We start from the raw sequence: 24,212 nt of genomic DNA, 5'->3' as shown, positions 1-24,212 counted from the left end.
GCGATCGGCGTACGCCAGGAAGCGCAGGCTCAGGAGAAGCGGGAGATAAGAGGGGAACGTTTCCATGACAACCGCATTCCTGAGATACCGAGGGAGCCTTCCCAGGCGGCGGAGCCGATGGGAATTGATGGCGCGCGCACACACGCGCAAAGTTTCAAACTCTGGTGAAGGTCATAAAAGGGAGGGAAAGGAGTGGAAAACTACCAAGAAGTGTTTCCTCTGTCAACGACCGGGACATTTTGCTATGGTCTGTCCTCAACGAAAAGCCTGGCAAGGGATGTGGGGGCTGCGGGCCACGATGAGAAGGGGGAGGAAGGGCAGGTGCAGGGAAATGACAACGCCTGGCTGCCAACCAGCAGGGGCAGCAGCCAGGCCGGCGACCAATAGAAGTGCCCCAGCCTGACCCCCCCCCCAATGCAGCTATAGCCATAGAAGTGGTGCTAGAACTCCCGAATGGGCACCCCGTCAAAGTTAAGGGACTGCTGGATTCGGGCAGCTCGTGTAATTTCTTCAGCAGAGACTTCGCTCTGGAGCACCAACTCCACCTGTTACCTCTAGATTTTCCCTTGCAGGTGACCACCATCGATGGCAGGGAACTTCTGGGAGGGGAGGTGACACACCAGACCCTGCCAATGCGAATGAGGGTCTCCAGGCACACGGAGACCATTGCCTTTCACGTAGCCACGCTAGCAGGACTCCCAATAATACTGGGAATGAGCTGGCTGGCACTACATGATCCAGTAGTGTCATGGCATCAGCGGTCAGTCACCTTTGGGTCAGCTTACTGCTTAGAACACTGTCTGGGAGGGAAGGACCCAAGAATGACGGTGGCCAGGGTGGCTGGGCTGGCCTTGCAACAAAAAGGGGAGGTGCCACCGCAATATGCTGACTTGAAGGAGGTCTTCAGCGAGAGGGAGGCAGATAGACTACCCCCCCACAGGCCCTTTGACTGCCAAATCAACTTACTCCCAGGGGCTCAGTTGCCGGTGGGTAAGCTGTATGTCATGTCCGACCGGGAGATGCAGGAGTTGCGGCAGTTTATTGACAAGACTAATCAGCCCAGATTAGTCGTGGATTACAGGGCCTTGAACCTGGTGTCAGAACCCGTGACCTTCCCAATGCCCAGGATTGACGACATTTTAACACGGGTGAGGCAGGGGAAGATTTTTACCAAGCTGGACCTCAGGGGAGCATACAATTTGATTAGGATAAGGGAGGGGGACGAATGGAAAACAACCATGTTCACCCCCCTGGGGGCTTTTGAGTACTTAGTCATGCCATTTGGATTACAATCGGGGTCCTCCTGCTTTCAAGCATTCATGCACCACGTGTTGGGGCCCCTGCTGTACATTCATGCACCACGTGTTGGGGCCCCTGCTGTACAAGAATTGTTGGGGCCCCTGCTGTACAAGAATTGCATAGCCTTTTTGGATGACGTCTTAATCTATTCGGACAATGAGAAGCAACACGTCAGAGACGTCAGGGAAGTGCTACAGAGATTGCAGAAGCATCAGTTGTGGTTCAAGCTGGAAAAATGCCAATTCCATGCCAGAGAGGTCGAGTTTCTGGGATACAAGTTGTCAGACAAGGGCCTAGCTATGGACCCAGGCATAGTGAAGGCAGTGCTGGAATGGAAAGGCCCCAAAACCCGGAAGAATGTGCAGAGGTTCTTAGGGTTCAGCAACTTCTACAGGAAGTTCATAAAGAACTTCGCTCACTTGACCGCGCCCATAACAGATTGTCTTAGTAGCAAAAAGAAGTTCGCGTGGACAGTGAGTGCGCAGCAATCCTTTGAAAGGCTGAAGAAGGCATTCGCTTGTGAGATATCGATCTTCCAACTCGATCTATTAGGCGTGACCGCTGATTAGTTTACGATCTCAATCAGCCGTTTACAGCGTCCAGCACACTTCCTTCTTAGCTGCGCAATAAATTCTGCTTCGCCCAGTCACACCTTAGCAGAGTAGCATACAGCGGTGTAAAGCTGTCAGTTTCTTCAGACAATCATACAAAGACAGGTCTGTCTATTTACAGCTCTTTATTGGTACATTTCTCAGAAAAACTGTCCATCGCTGCTTGCAGCCATAGCAAATATATCTCTCTCTCTCAAACACACAGAGAGAACAGAAAGTACAGGAAACAAGCTCCTCCTTAGCTTCTAAAGCTGACGTCAGAAAGTGACGCACACCTCAGAACACTTAACCAGTTAAGTTCTGAACTATCACACCCCCTCTTGCGTTGCTTTCTGACAAGACCTGTGGAACATCTTCAGCAACACCCTGTGAGACCAATTCCTTCCCCAATGCCTTGTGCCCTCCCTTGGAGTACCTGTTAGGCATCTGTGGAATCACCTCACAACTCTCAGAATCGCACTGTGCGAATCTTACCCACGCACCTGTGGCCTGGTACCTCTCAGGTGGAATACCCTTGGTTGTGCGACTGGACCGCCTGGGCACAAACTCTGGTGTTTCCTCTGGCTCACTGTCACCAGCAGGTGTGACCTCTACATCACGGGATTCCCCCTCTGACTTAAAGCGTCTTCGAATCCTCTCCATTACACTCACAGGAGAACTAGGCTCACTCTTGGGCTGTCCTTTTCTAACAACTCGTGGAGACGCCCCATCCTGCTCCTGACCTTGGTCAGCGAGCTGATCGTCATCAGCAGACTCAGCCTCTCCTTCCTCCTCATCAGAACCTTCCTGCTCTGAATCAGAAAGACATTCTGAAAGAACATCACGCTGTGCAGAAATCTTTGGCCTTTCATCCTGCTCAAAGAACTCAGCGTGTTTACTGATCAGCACCTTACTCTGATCACCTGATGGGTAAGCAAACCTCCATGCATGAGCTTCTGGCTCATACCCACAGAAGATCATTTTCTGGAACTTGGCTCCATCTGGCCCTTGCAAAGCCTCAGGCACAGGGACAACCGCAGGAGATCCAAACTTGCGCAGAAAGTGAACCTGGGGTTTTCTGCCATTCAACAAAGAATACGGTGTGTCACCTACCAGTGAGTTGTAGACACGATTCCAGGTGAAACACACACACCTAGTTGCCTCCAGCCAAAACTTTGGAGGTAACCTAGCTTCTGTCAGCATCACCTGTGCAGCCTTAACCAGAGCTTCACTTCTAAGCTCTGCTACCCCCCCTTGCTGGGGAGAAGTAACTGTGTGACGTATCCCTCTCTTGTGAAAGAACTGCTGCAAAGCAGAACCAGTGTACCTAGCATTTCTGTCACTGACGATTGCTTTCACCTTGGTGGAGAACCTCTGTTCTACCTCCTCAATCCAGCTCCTGATCAGCTGTGCTGCATCCTCCCTGGACTTGAGACCATGAGTCCAGGTGTTCTGCGAAAAATCATCCTGAATCGTTAGCAGATACCTGGCCCCCCCTAGACTCTGTTCCTTGACAGGATTGAACAGATCTATGTGTACCAGCTCAAAAGGCTTAGTGGTTACCCTTTTCACCTCTGGGTAACTGCACCCTTTCACCTTCGCCTGCTTGCATGTGTCACAATTAACAGCACTTTTACAATTTTTAATCTTACACCCTTTGGTAACCTCAGGAAGTACCTGCAGTTCTTCTAGAGAACCATGAATTGTCCTCTGATGCCACACACAAGCACATTGAACATGAGTGGGAACTGTAGCACGCAGCGCCTGTGCTTTCTTAACCTTCCCCTCACCCCCAAGAGACGTTTTAAGAATGAAAAGATCATTCTGTCCCTTCTTAACCTTGGCAAGTACCCTCTCCCCTTTGGAGATTGTGCAGACATCCCCCTGGAAACAAACCTGAAACCCTTTTTTCAACAAATAAGGCACAGATAACAAACAGTGATGCACCCCTGGGACGACACAAAACTCCATCTGTTCCTGCAAAACAGAAAAATATGCATTAGCAAACTTAGAAATTTTAGTTCTTTGTCCATCTGCAAACTTAACAGTCTGTCCCTCTGGAACTGCCTTGCAATTCCACATCTCGACTGCAGGGGTCACTGGAACCATGTTGCGGTTAGCTGCAGAGTCAATAACAAAGCTCAGCTCAGAGTTTTTTGTGCAGCTGTCTTCAAACAAAGCCATGCTCGCAGTTGTTTGAAAAGACTCTTCCTGTTGTTTACCACGACGGCTGGACTCAGTTCCACGCCTGCCTGCCTTCCCAGGCTCATTGCCATGTAAACCCGCCTGGCTCCCATGGGAAGTGTCCTTGGAAACATCCTGCCTCGGCTCTGTGCTCCGGTGGGGGCAACTGCCACGCAGACGTTGAACTCCAGTGGAAAAACACTGCCCGGGGCTCCTCCTAGCTGGCCTGGCCTTCCTTCTCCTGGAACGGCGCCTCCTACCAGCCTTGCCCCCCCTGAAGCTGCTCTCCGCTCCAGCTCTTGTGGAAAGTTTCTTAAACTTGCCTTTGGAACTCTTCGCCCCTCCGATCTGCTCACCAGCGCTCCTAGAGGCCGATACATCGGGAATTGGGCCTGCCAGTCCAGCGTCTCCAGGGCTCTGGCCTTCTGCTGAAGCTTCACACAAGCCCTTCAGCACATCCCAGGCAGCCCTTGCTGTCTGTACACCCTCCAAATGAGGCCTCAGCGATGCATGAACGCATGCTCTGAGCATATTCAGTTCTTGTTGCATTTTTTGCTGGCTATCTGCAGGCAACGCAGCCACACAGCCTGCAACGTCTGTCAGGGGTAGTGGCTCTTTCTGGCTTACTTCCCAAAGCCCATGGACCAGGAACCAGCCCCTTATTCTTTTGCTCCAGGTTGCCCAACTTTTTAAAGTGAGCTTTTCCACCGGTATATCCTGGCTCTCTGCCATCTTCTCCCGTTCTCCCAAGGTGCCCCACAAGCTGTACTTACTCCGTACCAGCTGCTCCGGCTCTCCCTTCAGTGGAGGAACGATTTCAGCTGCTCTCAGCGTTTAGCTCTGTCTCTCAGCAGCTCTCTTGCCTCTCAGAAGCAGGCAAAAACTCCCTCTGCTTTCCGGCATCAGGCTAGACCCACGGAACGCAGCTTCCAACCTCCGGCCAGCTTCAAAGCATTCCAGTGGCTCAAAGCCGACTGCTTTACGAGCGTTGACTGACCTCCATAACCTGTGAGATATCGATCTTCCAACTCGATCTATTAGGCGTGACCGCTGATTAGTTTACGATCTCAATCAGCCGTTTACAGCGTCCAGCACACTTCCTTCTTAGCTGCGCAATAAATTCTGCTTCGCCCAGTCACACCTTAGCAGAGTAGCATACAGCGGTGTAAAGCTGTCAGTTTCTTCAGACAATCATACAAAGACAGGTCTGTCTATTTACAGCTCTTTATTGGTACATTTCTCAGAAAAACTGTCCATCGCTGCTTGCAGCCATAGCAAATATATCTCTCTCTCTCAAACACACAGAGAGAACAGAAAGTACAGGAAACAAGCTCCTCCTTAGCTTCTAAAGCTGACGTCAGAAAGTGACGCACACCTCAGAACACTTAACCAGTTAAGTTCTGAACTATCACAAAGAGCAGCTCCTGCACGTTGACCTGGAGAAGCCCATGAGACTGGAGACGGACGCGTCCGACCGAGCCGTTGGAGCGGTCCTTTTGCAGCCCGGGGCCAAGCAGGGCTGGAGGCCGTGTGCCTTTTTCTCAAGGAAGCTGAGCAAGTCAGAGCAAAACTACACAGTGTATGACCGAGAACTGCTTGCAATCTATGCGGCGTTTCGGCAATGGAGACATCTATTGATAGGGGCGCGGCACAAGATCCAGGTTTGTACTGACCACAAGAACTTGGAATACTGGCGGACCGTGCGAGTGCTCAACCAGAGACAGATTCGATGGGCCCAGGAGTTTGCCAAGTTTTCCTTCGAGATCACATACGTGCCGGGAGAGGAAAACGTAAGAGCAGATGCTCTCTCCCGGAAACCAGAGTACATGGAAGGAGAGGGACCACCAGAGACCCGACACGTGTTTCCCGAGGACCAGTGGGTGTGGGGGGGAGCGTTGGTTGGGAAACGAGAACTGGCAGGGCTTACTAGAGACGATGCGTTTGCTCAAGCAAAAATCAGGGAACTCCGGGGCGGAAGGGAAGACAATGGAGGGTTTGAGGAAAAGGAAGGGCTACTGTACTATAAGGGGGCACTGTATGTACCGGGGGAGACCTTGAGGGGGAAGGTACTTAAACAACTCCATGACAACCCAACAGCTGGACACTTTGGACAGCACAAGACCATGCTGCTCATCACCAGGCAGTTCTGGTGGCCAAAGGTGAGGGAAGACGTATGAGAATATGTACGAGGGTGCGACCGATGCCAGAGGGCAAAGTGGGAGAGGGCTGCCCCCGCAGGGTTACTGGAACCCTTACCTACACCGGGAAGGCCCTGGGAGGTGGTGTCCATTGATTTTATGACAGATTTGCCCAAGTCAAGGGGGAAGACAGCAGTCATGGTAGTAGTTGATCTACTGACAAAAATGTGCCATTTCATAGCTTGCTCACACGTGGCAACAGCAGAGGAGACAGCCAGGTTGTTTGTGGATCACATTTTCAGACTGCATGGAGCTCCCTCGAGGGTCATCTCGGATCGCGGGAAACAATTTACTTCCAGGTTCTGGAGGAAGCTCATGAGCTTGCTACAGGTCGAGGTGAGCTTCTCGATGGCGAGGCACCCAGAAACCAACGGACAAGCAGAAAGAGTGAACGGTATACTCCAGCAATACCTACGCTGCTACGTCAGCAAGAGACAGAACGACTGGGTAGAGAAATTAGCTTTGGCTGAATTTGCATACAATAACGCTGAACATGTGTCCACAGGAATGAGCCCGTTCATGGCCAATTATGGGTGTCACCCCAGGGCCTTCCTGGGGAGGGGGGAGGAAGGATGGAGTGTACCGGCGGCTGAGCAATTTGTGGAGGAAATGGAGGCCTTGCACCAGCAACTCAAGTTGAACTTGGAGCAGGCCAAGGAAGTTTACAAGAGGCAGGCGGACTGGCACCGTCGGGAGGGGGAGGCCATATGGGTGGGAGACCGGGTGTGGTTGTCAACCCAAGGGTTACCCCTAAAGGGAGGGTGCAAGAAGTTGCAGCCGAGGTGGCTGGGGCCTTTTGAGGTAATACAGCAGGTGAAGCCAGTGGCATTCAAACTCAAGTTGCCTGACAGCATGAAGATACATCCGGTGTTCCATAGGTCCCTACTTTCACCCTACAGGGAGGGGCGGGAATTTCTGGGGCGGGAGGGAGGAGTCACCACCCACCCGCGGGTAGAGGAGAGGGAACACCGCAACCAAGCCACGGAAATACTCGATTCAAGGTGGTGAGGTCGCCAGGTGGAGTACTTGGTAGCTTGGGAGGGAGAACCCAGGTCGAAAAACACGTGGGTCCCCGCTGAATCAATCAATGACGGGTATCTGGTGGAAGAATTCCACAGTTTGTTCCCGGATAAGCCAAAACCACTAGCTAGATTCTGGGAGGAAGAATTTGGACCCACAGACGACGAAGGGACTTTGTGGGTTTTCTTGCCTCCGAAGAGGAGGGAGGGGAGGTGTCAGAGGGAGAAGAATTGGACTGGGAGGTTTAACCTGAGGGGAGAGATCTGAGCGGGTGGGAGGCTGGTTTTGAATCGTCAGAGGATGATGACAGCTCCTTCAGGGGATTCCCTGCATCGTCGGCCAAGGAAAGAGAGGTGGTTGTATCGGAAAATCGCGCCGGGGTGGAGGGGGTCCTGGGGAGGAGGTGGATGTCAGGGAACTGCCATCGGAGCCAGAGGGAGAGAGAGGGCTCCAGAGGGATTCCGGAGAGTGTCCCGGGATGGGGAGAAGCAGCCCATCTTCTGGGGAAGGAAATCAGCGTAGCACCAGTGGAGAAGGGGGGCAGATGGGGGAATCGGCGAGGCGGTTCCATGACTCCTCGCTGGGGACCAGCAGGGAGAGCACGGGTCCTCCGCTGCCCACACCTTCCTTGCGCAGAAGGCTTCCGCGCAGGGAGAGTAGGCGGAGACTAGGCGTCAAAGAGCTTCTTTGCTGGAAGAAGTTCAAGAAACGCCCACTGACGGATTCTGCCAGCGATTGAGACAGCCACGGATGAGTGGCTGTCCGGACATAAAAGGTTCACTCAGACAACCCAGCCAGGTGTGGCGCCGGTTTACGCACGAGCAACCCCTAGAACCATCACAGTACCCAACCAAAGATGCAGACTTTTTTGAGGAGGGGAGGAAAAGAAAACATGCACACACAGAGCTATAACTGAATTGAAAACTTTATTGCAATGTCTTATTTGGTAAGATAGTTCACCACTAACCAATGCTCAGAAGGACCTTCTGAGTAAAATGTTGAGAAGGGAGACACTTAAGAGCACTTTTTATTTCAGAAGGAAAAAAACACATACAGGCAGAGCCTGACACTTCCAAACTGTCTTCTCCAACTCTTTCAAACCAGAAGAGACACACAAAAGTAGTCCAAACATTATATGTGGAGCAGAAAATGCTGCAAAGTGTAATCAAAACCCACAGGGAAATATATATGAGAATGCAACTAACAGATAACCAACACAAACTATAAAAGGAGCACCGGACTTGCTCAACTCATAGCTGCAAGGCCTCAGAGAAAGGTCTCCCAAAATGAAGCCCCAAGGGGGAGAGTGGTTTCAGTGTATCTGAGGCACAACAAACTCGCTCTCATGGTGGCCCATGGGCCACAGAAATAATCCTTGTGGCCAACCTGGCCACTACCTGCAGAGGGACAGACGGGGTGCGGGGGCCTTCCAATGGGTAGCTGTACTGGGCCTTTTTCTCTCCATCTTTTCCCAGCCATCTAGCTAGAGGACCATGCCTGAAGAGCAGGTGGGGAGCTCGGGCAGATGCCTCCTCTCTCACACACCCTGGGAGAAGACTCCTCTCCTGCCCAGTTAGGAAAGCCAACCCCCACCCAAAGCATCCCCTAAACATCCTCCAAGGGCAGTCCCCACACAGCTTAGCCCCATGGCTTTTAGAGAGCGAGAGCCTGGAACTCAGGAGGAATCACACCAAAATGCAGGCAAGGGTTGGGGTTTGCACCCGCAGCTGCCTGGTGGGGAAACCAGGCGACCTGGAGCTTCTCAATGGCATGTATGAAAGTCAGAACTGGGAGAGGTCGCCTGTGGGGAGGGGATGACAAGACATTCACCCTTCCCTGTCACCCTACACCCCTATCTGCCACCACCCTTGCACCTCTGCTGCCGTGAGTCTCTTCCCCAGAAGAAGGGGGGACAGAGAGCCTTGCTTTGCGCTCTCAAGTCCGCTTGGCGTGTGTTGAATGGTTTCTTTAAATGTAAAGGTTCATCATTGTTCCACCTAATGTGTATGTCTTTAAGGGGCCAGAGCAAGGGCCAGAGCAAGATAACGAGACCCAGCTTTACAGCTGTGAAACATAGCAGGTGCTGCTGAGTTGCATTGATTAAGGTGTGTCAGCATTTGCATGTAGTATATAAGGAGCAGCACCTAGCTCTCCCATTACCCTGGGGGTTGGGTTGGTGGTTGGGTCTGGTTTGTTGTTAATGTATTTAGTGTATAAGGAGTTTTTGTTTTTTGTAATTAAAACCTTATTTAAGTTATTTTTGAGTCCCTTTTTAATGCATGGTCTCCCCAGCAAGCTCTCTGCAGCGCTACCATAGTGCAAATAGCCAACATCTTTGGTTATGGGCCCAGCTGCTGAGTGGATGACTGCATATTTTTGGACTCTGAGAAAGGTTTGAAAACTCCTTCTCCTGTTAGTGTAGTTTTTGTGGGTCTGGAAGATTTCCAGAATGGTTGACCGGGTTCCTGAAGCTGAGAAGGCTCTGTTCTTCCCACAGCTAACAGATGAGAACTATAGTTTATGGTCTTTTCGGGTGGAGGTGCTTTTGACCTCTAGGGAAGTATGGACCTATGTAACTGAAGACCCTCCTGACCCTGTAACTAATGCTTGGTTGAAAGGAGATGCAAAAGCCAGGGCGATAATTAATTTGGCAGTCAGCGACCAGCAAGTAGTCTATATAAGGAATAAGAAAACTGCCAAAGAAATGTGGGACAGTCTTGCAGCAGTGCATGTTAGAAAAGAGTCAGCGTCTGCATTGACGTTTTTCAAGCAGCTGTACCAGACAAAGTTGCAGCCTGGTGGTGATTTGGCAGCACACTTGAGACGTCTGGAGGCAATACGCGGCGAATTAATTCGAAGGGACATGGACATACCTGATATTCAGTATGTTTTTATCATTCTTTGTTCCCTTAATGAGGACTTTGATGGTATAGCTAGCCAGATATCTGCCGTCCCACCAGCACAATTAACTGTGGAAGGGGTGACGGCAAGATTAATGGGCGAGTTGGATAGAAGGGAGGCTTGTGCCATAAGCACTCCTATTTCCAGAAGTAATGAGGGATGCCATATGCAAACTTGTGGTGATGCGACTGCATTTAAAGCTGCAAAGCATTGTTGGTTCTGCAATAAGCAAGGACATTTTGCAAAGGACTGCAGAGCCAAAAGAAAGCAAAGTACTCCCAAGCCTGTTTCTGCTCGTCAGTCACGGTTGTCATCTCAGCAGCCAACATCGCACCGTAAAAACAGAAATGAGCCGCGAGCTTTTCATGCTCGGACAACAGATCGTAAAAGAATTAAAGGTGCCAAGTGGAAGTCTTCTATTATCGACTCAGGAGCATCTCAGCACGTTTGCAATGATCAAAGCTTGTTTATTTCTTTCGAAGAGGAAATTGGTAATGTACATTTAGCCAATTCACAAGCCTTGCAGTCGCTTGGCAGGGGTACTGTTAAACTTGACTCTTTAAACATTACAATGGCGAACTGCATTTACTGCCCATCAGTGGACAATTTATTGTCAGTAAGGTGTTTTGCTCGTCAAGGCATAAGTGTGCGTTTCTTAAAGTCAATGTGTGAGTTTTTCGATGGGAACAAACGTCTATTGTATGCCCGGGAATCTGATGGTTTATATAGACTGTATTTTCACACCTACTCCCAATTGCCTATAAACTACAGAGCAGCACAGTCAAGCCAGGGGTTGAGGAATGTAAGGCCTCATTCCGGGTGTCTCCACGAGGCACACAGAATTCTGGGACACTTGAATTTTGCTGATGTAATTAGGACGAAGAATATTGTTAATGGCCTCAACTTAAAGCCATGTAAATTCTTTATGCAATGTTTATCCTGTTGCAAGAATAAGATTAAGGTTGCACGCAAGGGTAGGTGCTCAGATAGGAAAGTAACTGAGCCATTTGAGCGTGTACATTGTGATTTAGTTGGGCCACTCCCACCATCATTAGGAGGTTCTAAGTACTGGCTTACCCTGATAGACCAGTATAGTAGATACTGTTGGACTTATGCAATAGCTGAAAAGTCACAAGCATTTGAGAGGTACAAAGTCTTTTGCAACTGGGTAAAAACGCACTTTAACAAACCAATTAAGAACCTGTTTTCTGACCGGGGCAGAGAATTTGTTTCTGAGGATTTTGAGAAATTCCTGGAAGCGCAGGGGACTACTCATGAGTTATCTTGCCCCCGAAGTCCCTGGCAAAATGGGCTTGTTGAAGTTGTGCAGCGTGACCTGCAGGCAGGGGTTAAAACGTATCTGCACGATGCTAATCTGCCCAAAGACTTTTGGGCTGAAGCGCTTAATGCGTTTTGTTATGTTAGAAATCGCAGTTATCATTCTGGTTTAGATGTCACCCCCTATGAGAAGCTGTTTAAAAAACGCCCTAATCTGAAATACCTACGCATTTGGGGTTCAGATGTAATTATGCATTATCCCGCTAAGCAGAAATTGGGTGAGCGTAGTGTTCAGGGAAAATTAATGGGCTACCAGCAGGGGGCATACAGAATTTACATACCAGCAACTGGCAAATTTCATATTACCAGAAGCATGATACAAACTGTAAATTGGAATGGAGTTGCTGTTTTCCAAGATACTGATGGTATAGATAGTACTGAGGAAGAAGAGGAAGAAGCAGCAGCAGCAGCAAGAAATGGTGCTTCTGAATTAATGGAAAAAGACAAAAAGCCTGTTGAATCTGATAATTTGTTTGATGATTTAAAGTCACAGGCACCCGAGGGGAGGTTAGATTCTCTTGAGTTTTCTGACCGTGAGCTTAGCCTACAGGCATCTCTTCAATCTGACAGTGATGATTTACAACCTGAAACTAGTAATTTACTTAGTCCCATTAAGTCTGAGGAGTCTGACTCTCCTTCTGGACTAAGACGTTCAGATAGAAAGAGGCAGAAGCCACAACGATTTGCAGATGAACATTTTAATACTGTGTATGCCAATAAGGTGGTTTTTGAGCCAAAAAGCTACAGTGACGTTCAGAATTTACCTAAGCACCAAGCTGCAAATTGGTATAAAGCTATGAACTCTGAGATAGCTTCTTTAAAAGAGCATAACACTTGGTCTCTTGTACCACAAACCCCAGATATGAGACTTATTGATTCAAAATGGGTTTATAGAGTTAAAATGAATGACAAAAATGAAGTTGTAAGGTACAAAGCAAGATTAGTTGCTAGGGGTTTTCAACAAATTCCAGGCGAAGATTATGATTTGTGTTATTCACCAAGCGTAAAATATGAAACGGTTAAGCTTTTGTTAAAAGATGCATCACAACGTGGACATTCTGTTTATCACCTAGATATAAAAACTGCATATTTGTTTGCAGATTTAAAAGAACAAATTTTATGCGTGTCCCTGAAGGCATAGACGCCCCTGAAGGTTTGGTATGCAAATTAAATAAATCCCTTTATGGTCTGCATCAAAGTGGAAGGAATTGGCACCAAACTTTAGCAAAAGAATTGCTGGATATTGGTTTTTCACAAGGAAAGGCAGACAATTGTGTGTTTATAAAGGAAAGGGCAAACTCTGTAACAAAAGTATGTGTGTATGTAGATGACGTGTTAATTTCTACAAAAACTAAACAAGAATATGAGCAGGTAGTTTCACAGTTACAGAAGAAATTTGATGTGGTGGAATTAGGCATAGCTAAAAATTACTTATCCATGCAAATTGAGAAAATCAAAAATGGATCTTTTCTGGTTCATCAAACTGCAAAAATTGATGATCTTGTTGAAATGCTACATTTAGAAAATGCAAATGGGAAGGAAACGCCTATGGTGTGTGGTTTCACCTTTACAGGTGAAGATAAGCCATTTCCTAACAAAACTCTGTATCGTTCTGCCATAGGTAAGCTAAATTTCATTCAAAGAATCTCAAGACCAGATATAACTTATGCTTTTCACTTTCTGGCAAAATTTGTGGAAAAGCCTACTACACAATGTTTCTCTGCTCTTAAGAGAGTGGTAATGTACCTTAAACACACCAAACATTATAGGTTGCAGTTTACGTCAAGTATTGACAAAGGTTTTGAAATTTTCTGCGATGCATCTCATGCAGTGGAACAAAATAATTGCAGGGGTGTGTCTGGTATGGTGTTTTGTTATAACGGTTGTCCATTTGAATGGAAGTCCCAGGCACAAACCATTATTTGTCTCTCCACAACAGAGAGTGAATTATGTGCATGCGTTCAGGCCACTCGTGATGTAGAATGGTATCTGCAAGTATTTGCAGACCTACAGATGCAAGTAACACTACCAGTAAAGGTTTACCTTGATTCCCAGAGTGGACTTGCTATCCTGTGTACAGAAACCAATACGCAGCGCACTAGAGTCTTAAGATTACGTTTACAGTTTGTAAAGAAATTAATTGCTGACGAAATGATTGAATTTGAATATGTACCAGGTGATAATCAAATTGCGGACATTTTTACAAAAGCACTTCCAAAGGTTACACATGAAAAACATGTACAAAGTATGCTTTATGTTTTTGTTCCACAATGATGAACCGCAGGGGAAATGTTGAATGGTTTCTTTAAATGTAAAGGTTCATCATTGTTCCACCTAATGTGTATGTCTTTAAGGGGCCAGAGCAAGGGCCAGAGCAAGATAACGAGACCCAGCTTTACAGCTGTGAAACATAGCAGGTGCTGCTGAGTTGCATTGATTAAGGTGTGTCAGCATTTGCATGTAGTATATAAGGAGCAGCACCTAGCTCTCCCATTACCCTGGGGGTTGGGTTGGTGGTTGGGTCTGGTTTGTTGTTAATGTAGTGTATAAGGAGTTTTTGTTTTTTGTAATTAAAACCTTATTTAAGTTATTTTTGAGTCCCTTTTTAATGCATGGTCTCCCCAGCAAGCTCTCTGCAGCGCTACCATAGTGCAAATAGCCAACAGCGTGGAGCATTTGAATCAGGAGGCTGTTGCAGAGCACGTCCCCGCTCAGGTGCTTGTGGTACAGGTACTCCTCCGCTTGCATGCTCAGGGATCGGACGTCGGCCAGCTGCATCAGAAGCTGGCAGAACTTGTCTGTGGCGTGTGGGTAGTTGCAGAGGGTGTACTCCATCAGGGCTGCGTTGGCCTTTTCCTGGGCTTCCTTCACCACACTTGAATTCTCCACGAATTTCACATCTGCAGCAGGGGGGAGGGGAAATAAGGGGGGGATGCATTGAATGGGGTAACCTCTCTTGAATGGAGGGACTTCCTCCTGGGCACACAGGCCGCAAACATGGAAGGTGTCGCTTGCAAAGCTCGCACAAGCCATCGGCTGATATCTGCAAAACGGCTGAGGTTGATGGAGAGGCTCCCCTGTGAGGAGAACCTGCAGCGGTCGGGGCTTTTTAGTGTAGAGAAAAGGGGACCGGAGGTGACCTGACGGAAGCTAAGACCAGACCATGTCATTACAGAGGAGGCAGGTTTAGTCGTTGTCTGAGGACTATCCCTGCCTCCAGGTCTGGTCCTGACCAGATGGATACTAGAATCAGCAAGGGATACCCACATGACCTGAAGGTGCTGCTGTGCAATGCCAGGTCAATGATTCATAAGACCACTGCCATCCATGACCTGATCATGGATGGAGGATTTGACCTGGCATGTGTAACAGAGACTTGGTTGAATGAAGCAGATGGGCCTGTTCTTGCCGCTGCTTGTCCACCAGGTTTCTCTTACGCACAGCAACCCAGGCCTTGTGGGCGGGGAGGGGGGGTTGCAGTGATTTTTAGGAAGTCATTAGTTTGCACCAGGCGTCCTATTGGGAAGACCCAGTTCTCTGAGTGCATGTTCTGGAAGTTGGGCAATAGGGGCAGTACAGGATTCCTTTTGGTGTACCGACCTCCCCGCTGCACCAAGGATTCCCTGCCCGAGCTGCTTCAGGTCGTGGCGGATGTTCTCCTGGAGACGCCTAGTTTGGTTGTCCTAGGGGATTTTAATATCCATGCCGACACGACCTTACAAGGGGCCGCTCGGGACTTCGTGGAAAGCATGGCCTCCATGGGGCTGTCCCTGAATAAGTTTGGCCCAACCCATAGCCGCGGACATGCCTTGGACCTGGTGTTTACCTCTATGGATGTTGGTGACCTGACACTAGCTAAAAGTGAAACAAAAGAAGTGCCATGGTCAGATCACTTCCTGGTGCAACTGGACTTCTCCGCGACCCTTCCCCTCTGCAGGGAGGTGGGACCGATTCGGATGGTCCGCCCCCGCCACTTAATGGATCCAAATGGTTTCCAGAGAGTGGTAGGGGATGCTTTATCCCATGTTGATGGCCTTTCAGCTGATTCCCTGGTGGCCCGCTGGAATGTGGAGTTAACCAGGGCTATTGACTGTTTGGCTCCGAAGCGCCCTCTCCGATTGCATGGAGCCCGGAGAGCCCCGTGGTTTTCCACGGATCTGAGGGCAATGAAACAATCGTTGAGACGGCTAGAGCGCCGGTGGCGGATAACTCATTCTGAAGCTGACTGGACACAGGTTAGAGCTCAATGTCGAGCCTACCAAGTGGCGGTAGCGACGGCGAAGAAGACTTTCTTCACCGCCTCTATTGCATCTGCAGAAAACAGCAGCAGGAGACTTTTTCAGGTGGTCCGCAATTTAGCAGAGCCACCTGCTACATCGGGGCCCAGTACGGGCCACATGATCTCCTGCAATGATTTTGCAAAGTTTTTTGCAGATAAAGTCACTCAGATTCGGGAAGAGGTAGACTCCACCGTGGGAGCAGGGCCGGGGCGGGAGAGTGCTAGAGTCCTGTCTAGTCAAATTGCATGGGATCAATTCCAATCTGTTACCTCCAAGGATGTGGACAGGCTGCTTGGACGAGTGAAACTAACCACCTGTCTCCTTGATTCTTGCCCATCCTGGCTTATAAAAGCTAGCCGGGAAGGACTGGGCAATGGGCTTCGTGGGGTGGTGAATGCTTCCCTCCGTGAGGGAGCCTTCCCAGACCCGCTGAAAGAGGCGGTTATCAAACCACTTCTTAAAAAAACATCTTTAGATGCGGCCACGATGGCCAACTATCGCCCAGTCTCAAATCTTCCATTCTTGGGCAAGGTGATTGAGCGAGTGGTTGCTGAACAACTCCAGGCACGCCTGGAAGAAGCGGACCATTTGGATCCCTTCCAGTCAGGATTCAGGCCTCATCATGGGACTGAAACTGCCTTGGTCACACTGGTCGATGATCTCCGGCGGGCTAGGGACAAAGGTGAGAGCTGTTTCCTAGTTCTGCTGGATCTCTCAGCGGCGTTTGATACCATCGACCATAACATCCTTCTGGACTGTCTTGAGGGGCTGGGAGCTGGGGGCACTGTCATACAGTGGTTCCGCTCCTTCCTCCTGGGCCGTGTTCAGAAAGTGGTGGTGGGGGATGAGTGTTCAGACCCCTGGGCTCTCACTTGTGGGGTGCCTCAGGGTTCTGTCCTCTCCCCCATGCTTTTCAACATCTACATGCAGCCGCTGGGAGAGATCATCAGGGGGTTTGGGCTGGGTGTTCATCAGTATGCGGATGATACCCAGCTCTACCTCTCCTTTAAATCAGAACCAGTGAAGGCGGTGACGGTCCTGTGTGAGTGTCTGGAGGCGGTTGGAGGATGGATGGCGGCTAACAGATTGAGATTGAATCCTGACAAGACAGAAGTACTGTTTCTGGGGGACAGGAGGCGGGCAGGTGTGGAGGACTCCCTGGTCCTGAATGGGGTACCGGTGCCCCTGAAGGACCAGGTGCGCAGCCTGGGAGTCATTTTGGACTCACAGCTGTCCATGGAGGCACAGGTTAAATCCGTGTCCAGGGCAGCTGTGTACCAGCTCCATCTGGTACGCAGGCTGAGACCCTATCTGCCTGTGGACTGCCTCGCCAGAGTGGTGCATGCTCTGGTTATCTCCCGCTTGGACTACTGCAATGCACTCTACGTGGGGCTACCTTTGAAGGTGACCCGGAAACTACAACTAATCCAGAACGCAGCAGCCAGACTGGTGACTGGGAGCGGCCGCCGAGACCATATAACACCGGTCTTGAAAGACCTACATTGGCTCCCAGTACGTTTCCGAGCACAATTCAAAGTGTTGGTGCTGACCTTTAAAGCCCTAAACGGCCTCGGTCCAGTATACCTGAAGGAGCGTCTCCACCCCCATCGTTCTACCCGGACACTGAGGTCCAGCACCGAGGGCCTTCTGGCGGTTCCCTCACTGCGAGAAGCCAAGTTACAGGGAACCAGGCAGAGGGCCTTCTCGGTAGTGGCGCCCTCCCTGTGGAATGCCCTCCCACCAGATGTCAAAGAGAACAACAACTACCAGACTTTTAGAAGACATCTGAAGGCAGCCCTGTTTAGGGATGCTTTTAATGTTTGATATATCATAGTATTTTAATATTCTTTTGGAAGCCGCCCAGAGTGGCTGGGGAGGCCCAGCCAGATGGGCGGGGTATAAATAATAAATTATTATTATTATATTATTATAAGCATAAACAATTGCATGTGGTGTGGAGAAAGCGGAGTTTTCCCCCTCCCTCTCACATGATGACACCAGAACTCGTGGGCATCCAATGAGGCTGAATGTTGGAAGATTCAGGACAGAGAAAAGGAAGTAGTTCTTCAAGCAGCGCAACATTAAACTATGGAACTCCCTCCCACAGCAGGCAATGATGGCCACCAATTTGGAGAGCCTTGATGGAGGTTTGGACAAATCCATGGAGGAGGAGGAGACGAGCCACAATTACTGTGCTCTGCCTCCATGGTCAGAGGCAGTGACGCTTCTGAATACCAGATGCAGGAAACCACAGGAGGGGAGATCTGCTCTTGTGCAAGGATCCTGCTTGCTGGTTTCTAGTCAGCCACTGGATAGAACAGGACTAGATAGCACATTGGCCTGATCCATCTGCCTGGATGAACAGGGTCTGACCTTGCCAGCCTTATGCTTTGCAGATGAGCATCAGGCTGGTAAAGGCTATGCAAGATAAATAAACCATATCTGACAAGCGATTCTTCTTCTTACTTTCTGATGTTCCCTAAACAAACCTTCACTTCAAAGCCACTCTGTTGTGTTCCTCTCTAAACACCAGCTGGAGGGATTGGGGCTTAATCTGTTTGGCCTTCCCAGGTGAAAATAGGGCTCAGCTGACATGGAAACCATGATCCAAGGTGCCTCAAGCAGCTCAGCCAAACAACAAGGGGTAGGAGGATGAGAGAGACGGGTGTGAAGGTGCAGTGATAAGCACATCCCTCTTAAGCTGTCGCCCACCTGCCTGAAAATGTGCCTGCTCTATGCACACTGCTCTTGAAAACTCGGCAAAAGCTGCCAATGAAAACTTCCTTCCTTGGGCCTGACTTCATCTGTGGGGCGTGGAGGGGGGCCACTGGGGGAGGGCAGGGGCCAAGCAACAGCAGTGGGAGGGGGCTTTAGCTCAATGGTGGGCGGCCACCTGTTCCTCCTATTCTTGCCACGCTCACAAGGGGGAGATAAGACAGGGCCTTTTCAAGGCTAACTGGGAAGACACAGCGAGCCCTCTGGGGGTGTCGCCAAAATCTCTCCTCCCTCCCTCTCACTTCCAACACTCAGCCTAGAACCACAGAATTCTGGCCTCACCTCCAAATGAGCATTGGAGGGGCTTTGAAAAAATGGCGGACGAGGTGGAGCAGCAACAGACCACAAATACTGTGGAAGAGCCCTTGGATCTCATCAAGCTTAGTCTTGATGAACGAATTGATGTAAAAATGAGAAATGACCGAAAACTTCGAGGCAGATTATTTGCTTGTTACCAGCACTTAAATAAGATTTTGGGTGATGTTGAGGAGACTGTGACAACAATAGAAATGGATGAAGAAACCTATGAAGAGATTTATAAATCTACCAAAAGGAATACAGTGGTACCTCGGGTTAAGTACTTAATTCGTTCCGGAGGTCCGTTCTTAACCTTAAACTGTTCTTAACCTGAAGCACCACTTTAGCTAATGGGGCCTCCTGCTGTCGCCGCGCCGCCAGAGCACGATTTCTGTTCTCATCCTGAAGCAAAGTTCTTAACCCGAGGTACTATTTCTGGGTTAGCGGAGTCTGTAACCTGAAGCGTATGTAACCCGAGGTACCACTGTATTCCGATGCTGTTTGTCCGAGGAGATGGAGTTGTACTTGTAGCTCCTCCACTGTGGGTTGGCTGAAACCATGAAGAAAATGGTCATTGTTTCAAAAATGTTGGACCTCTGGACACTGTCTTCTGATACCCTTAAACATTAAGATTCTGCCCTTAATTCTGAAAGACCATACAAACCTGATTTGTTGTGAAGGCGTAAGATCATTTGGCATATAAGTTGATATAAGGGTCTCCCCCTGAAATAACTTAAGTGCAGGTGTCTTTATGTGTCAGATCAGTGGATATAACCATTTTAGTTGCTCTTGTGGCCGCTGATCTTTTTAAAGAAATAAATCTGTTTGGGGTTTTTTTGTATGTATGTGTTTATAAGCACTTTTCCCATTAAAGGGGGGGGGAGGGCATTGTGTGGGATGTGAAACACAAAAGCAGTCAAGTACAACATTCCTAGAGTGAACATGTTTACACATGGGGAGGAATGTTTGTTCAGCCAGCAGGTAAACTTCCTGTTTCCTTCTGGGCTGGGACAGACTTCCTTTGCATGTGACTAGAGGTGGGTGTGGCCTCACCCGAGCAGGTAATGACAAAAGCACAGGGCAGGGCAGCCATCTCTTTCCTTTTGACTACATGCATCGACGAAGCAACATCTGCTTAGCCAAAGATGCCCTCTTGGCTTCCAGCCAAGAGATGACAAAGGGACTGTCTTCTTATGAGATAGTTTCCAGGTATATGTTACTTTTCTAAGCTAAGTCTGCCTTCTGGAATCCTATTGTGAACAGAATGATATGTGAGTAAACTCTCTTTATACTTTTATAGAAGACTGTGTCATGTCTTATCTTTTATGAGGGAATAAGGGGAAAATACCAGAACAGTTATTATAGAGGTTGTAGCGAGCCTGAGCAAATGCATCCGCTGCAAGTTTAAAAGGGAGAATGTTACTCTGCTAAATTGTGAACTTGTTAACACATGTTGGAAAGGCTATTATCAGACAATATATCCTCTCCTGCATCCCTGAACATTCCCACACATTAGAAAAGGTTCAGAAAAGGGCCGTCAGAATGACCAAGGGGAGGATGGAGCAACAGATGGAGGCTGAAGCACTGGGGACTTTTTGATTTGGAGAAAAGGTGAGTAAGAGGCAGCGTGGCAGAAGTGTATAAAATGATGGAAGGCACAGAGGAAAGAGAAAGTTTTTCTCCCTCTCTCAAAACAAGAGAACTCCAATGAAGCTGGTGTTTGCTGGCACTGAAGGACAGCAGCACTCCAGAGCCTCAGGCAAAGCACATTCCAAGCACTGCATGGAGATGCCACTCACTGAACCTGGGATTGAACCTGGGACCTCCTGCAGGTGAAGCAGGTGCTCTCCTGCAAAACTACAACATTTCCCTTAAAAACATTTCTGTGAGCACCTAGAAAGGAATACTGTGATCACCAATAGTCAGCATGGATTTCTGAAAAATAAGTCATGTCAGACTAACCTGATCTCGTTTTTTGACAGAATTACAAGCCTGGTAGATGAAGGGAACGCAGTGGATGTAGCCTACCTTGATTTCAGCAAGGCATTTGACAAGGTGCCCCATGATATTCTTGTAAAGAAGCTGGTAAAATGCGGACATGACTATGCTACCACTCAGTGGATTTGTAACTGGCTGACTGACCGAACCCAAAGGGTGCTCATCAATGGTTCCTCTTCATCCTGGAGAAGAGTGACTAGTGGGGTGCCACAGGGTTCTGTCTTGGGCCCGGTCTTATTCAACATCTTTATCAACGACTTGGATGATGGACTCAAGGGCATCCTGATCAAATTTGCAGATGACACCAAACTGGGAGGGGTGGCTAACACCCCAGAGGACAGGATCACACTTCAAAACGACCTTGACAGATTAGAGAACTGGGCCAAAACAAACAAGATGAATTTTAATAGGGAGAAATGTAAAGTATTGCACTTAGGCAAAAAAAATGAGAGACACAAATACAAGATGGGTGACACCTGGCTTGAGAGCAGTACATGTGAAAAGGATCTAGGAGTCTTGGTTGACCACAAACTTGACATGAGCCAACAGTGTGACGCGGCAGCTAAAAAAGCCAATGCAATTCTGGGCTGCATCAATAGGAGTATAGCATCTAGATCAAGGGAAGTAATAGTGCCACTGTATTCTGCTCTGGTCAGACCTCACCTGGAGTACTGTGTCCAGTTGTGGGCACCACAGTTCAAGAAGGACACTGACAAACTGGAACGTGTCCAGAGGAGGGCAACCAAAATGGTCAAAGGCCTGGAAACGATGCCTTATGAGGAACGGCTAAGGGAGCTGGGCATGTTTAGCCTGGAGAAGAGGAGGTTAAGGGGTGATATGGTAGCCATGTTCAAATATATTAAAGGATGTCACATAGAGGAGGGAGAAAGGTTGTTTTCTGCTGCTCCAGAGAAGCGGACACGGAGCAATGGTTCCAAACTACAAGAAAAAAGATTCCACCTAAACATTAGGAAGAACTTCCTGACAGTAAGAGCTGTTCGACAGTGGAATTTGCTGCCAAGGAGTGTGGTGGAGTCTCCTTCTTTGGAGGTCTTTAAGCAGAGGCTTGACAACCATATGTCAGGAGTGCTCTGATGGTGTCTCCTGCTTGGCAGGGGGTTGGACTCGATGGCCCTTGTGGTCTCTTCCAACTCTATGATTCTATGATTCTATGATTCTAACAACAGTGAGATTTCAGTCCTCAGGGTTCTGAAGAAAGGGCTGGTTTAAATAGGGATGGAGGAAGCTGCTTCACTCACCCACCTAGATCAGTACTGTCTATTTCAGATCTGAAATTGTATCATGATGCAGTTTGTCTCGCCTGGATTTGGGAATGGCTAACGTTAAAAAACACCGACTTGCTGGATCTAGAAGGATTCAATAAGAGATACGGCTGGCATGCCCATCTGGGATATGAGAAGGTCCACAAAGGGTTTTTGAACCAGGTGATCAGGAAATTGCTTTACATGGTGCGGGCCAAATATAAGGACTTACTAGAACCAAAAACGCCATGGTGGCTGTCCCCGGCAGAAGCGTTCTCAGTTTAAAAAAAGAGCATGAGAGAAGTAATTGGGCAACTTATAAAGACTTATTGGAAGAAAAAGAAAACAAGCTAAAATTAAAGAAATTTGAAGCAATTCGGACACATTTGACTGATTGGTTGCAGTATTTTCAGTTAAACGAAACATTCCAAAAGGACAAACAGAAAGGCTTTTCCACAGAAATTTCAAGATTTCCACGTACCTACAGGACCGCCTCTCCTGGTATGCACCATGGAGGACCTTAAGGTCCACAAATGACAACATTTTGGAGGTCCCAAGTCGCAAGGTGGTTAGATTGGTCTCAACTAGGGCCAGGGCCTTTTCAGTACTGGCCCCGACTTGGTGGAACGCTCTGTCACAAGAAACTAGGGCCCTGCGGGACTTGACATCTTTCCGTAGGGTCTGCAAGACAGAGTTGTTTTGCCTGGCCTTTGGTTTGGTCTCAGTCTGACCCTTACGTTTCCCTCCCCTTACGGTTTTGATCTATGGGCTACTTTGAAAATGAGGCTGCATTTTAAATTGCATTTTAACCTGCATTTTAAATTGGTCGGTCCCCCCCATTATGTTTTTATTGTAATTTTACTGGTGTTAGCTGCCCTGAGCCCGGCTCTGGCCAGGGAGGGTGGGGTACAAATAATTTTTTAAAATTTTTATTATTACTGTTTAATAAACACACACACACAAACACTCTCTAACATGTACAGGTGCCTCCTTGACTGGGAGGTCAGGGAGGAAGAAGTAAAATCTGTCATGGTACAATGGGCCAGAGATTTTGGGCACAACATCCAGATGGAATCATGGGAGAGGTTGTGGAAGGAGGACCTAAAATTCACAGTGTGCTACGATTTGAAAGAGAATTTCATGAAGATGCTCTACAGATGGTACTTAACACCTGTAAAACTGGCCAAAATGTATAAATCTAGATCAAACATCTGTTGGAGATGCAAGGAGGCGGAAGGCACCATGATCCACGTGTGGTGGAACGGCAAAAAAATCAGGGAATTTTGGGAAACAATCTACAATGAACTTAGAAAATTGTTTAAATGTTCCTTCCCAAAGAGGCCCGAAGCCTTCTTGCTAGACATAATGAGCAATGAAATCCCTAAACAGGTAAGGAAAATCTTTATGTATGCGGTAACAGCAGCTAGGATTCTAATTGCTAAGGTATGGAAAGGAGATTCTATTCCCTCAAAATTAGACTGGCAAATCTGCTTTTCCTCGAGATCCCTTCCTAGAACCTTCTCTGGAGAAGTGGCTGTTAGAATTCCTGATCTATGATTGCAGTCATGGGATTGTTTATCACATGACGGTATATGTTTTGACTAAACGGAGTGGGAAGTGATGGCGGCAGGATGTTTGTGTCACTGTGTTCCATGAAGTGGGACTATTGTCCTTTGTTCTTTTTCTCTTTGCTGTCTGATGCTAGAGAGGGAGGGAGCCATGTTGCAGTGCTCCGTGTGTGTTTATACTGTATGTAAATAAAGTACAGTGGTACCTCGGGTTACATACGCTTCAGGTTGCATACTCTGCTAACCCAGAAATAGTACCTCGGGTTAAGAACTTTGCTTCAGGATGAGAACAGAAATCGTGCTCTGGCAGCGCGGCGGCAGCAGGAGGCCCCATTAGCTAAAGTGGTGCTTCAGGTTAAGAACAGTTCCAGGTTAAGAACGGACCTCCAGAATAAATTAAGTACTTAACCCGAGGTACCACTGTAGATTAGCCAAAATGCTGAGTTGCTGAGGTCTGTTACGCAATGCCGCGAAGACTCTGCGGATCCCTAAGTGTGCCGAT

The sequence above is a fragment of the Podarcis erhardii genome, assembly GCF_964252035.2.
Source record: "Podarcis erhardii genome assembly, chromosome: W".
NCBI classification, from domain to species: Eukaryota; Metazoa; Chordata; class Lepidosauria; order Squamata; family Lacertidae; genus Podarcis; species Podarcis erhardii.
Note: the sequence above shows the minus strand (reverse complement) of the source record.